General features: G+C 29.7%; 1 protein-coding gene across 2 annotated transcripts in view; it reads left to right on the top strand.

The window, feature by feature from the left end:
* The window catches only part of lgals8a (galectin 8a), a 10,427-nt gene that overhangs the window by 543 nt on the left and 9,144 nt on the right, over positions 1-740 (top strand). The gene's annotated exons all lie outside the window — the stretch shown is intronic.

The raw sequence follows: 740 nt of genomic DNA, 5'->3' as shown, positions 1-740 counted from the left end.
ACTGCTTTTGTGCTCCAGGGTCACATATGTCACTGCAGTCCCACTGTAACATGTGAGGTCAAGTAACCCTTATTTCTATAGTGCTTGCAATGCAAAAACATCTAAATCAGTAACGCAAACATGAGACAGATTCTGCTGTAAAGCAGCTTTAAAAGACAATAGTGTCATTATTTGGCTCAAGTCAACTCCGTGTTGGTTCAAAGAAGGGATCATGATCATGGGACGCGGAGGAAATAATTTCAATAACAAGCCAATTTCAGCCTTACATAAACATGCAGACATTACTCAAGCAGAAAATATTATATCAATAGAATTAAAAGATGATAGAAGCACCAGACTTTCTTTATGGGCAATTTTTGCCCTTAAAACACTATTTGTATACCCATTAGTAGTAATAAAAAAAAATTTACATAAATTATTAATTAAATAACAGTGTTTTACTGTACACATAAATGCATCACCAGAATCGTCTTTTCTTTTTCTTTTTGGAACATGATTAAAGCAGCAAATTTACAATTTATCCATCTCAAATTATACATATTCAAGTTTTTTTTCATGTTTGTTAACATTTAAACACTTTTGGAATAACATTTCTCCTTTGCCTAATTCATGGCTAACATTTTATGTATCTTAAATATAGACGATTGATGTATATTATTATGTTTATATTAATTAATTAACTTTCCACTTTTTGCATGACTTAAAGATATACATTAAAATATGTATTATTATTATTATTA

This window comes from Sinocyclocheilus grahami, unplaced genomic scaffold (genome assembly GCF_001515645.1).
Source record: "Sinocyclocheilus grahami isolate Dianchi unplaced genomic scaffold, SAMN03320097.WGS_v1.1 scaffold714.1, whole genome shotgun sequence".
Lineage (NCBI taxonomy): Eukaryota > Metazoa > Chordata > Actinopteri > Cypriniformes > Cyprinidae > Sinocyclocheilus > Sinocyclocheilus grahami.
This window is presented reverse-complemented; position numbering and strand designations above follow the sequence as displayed.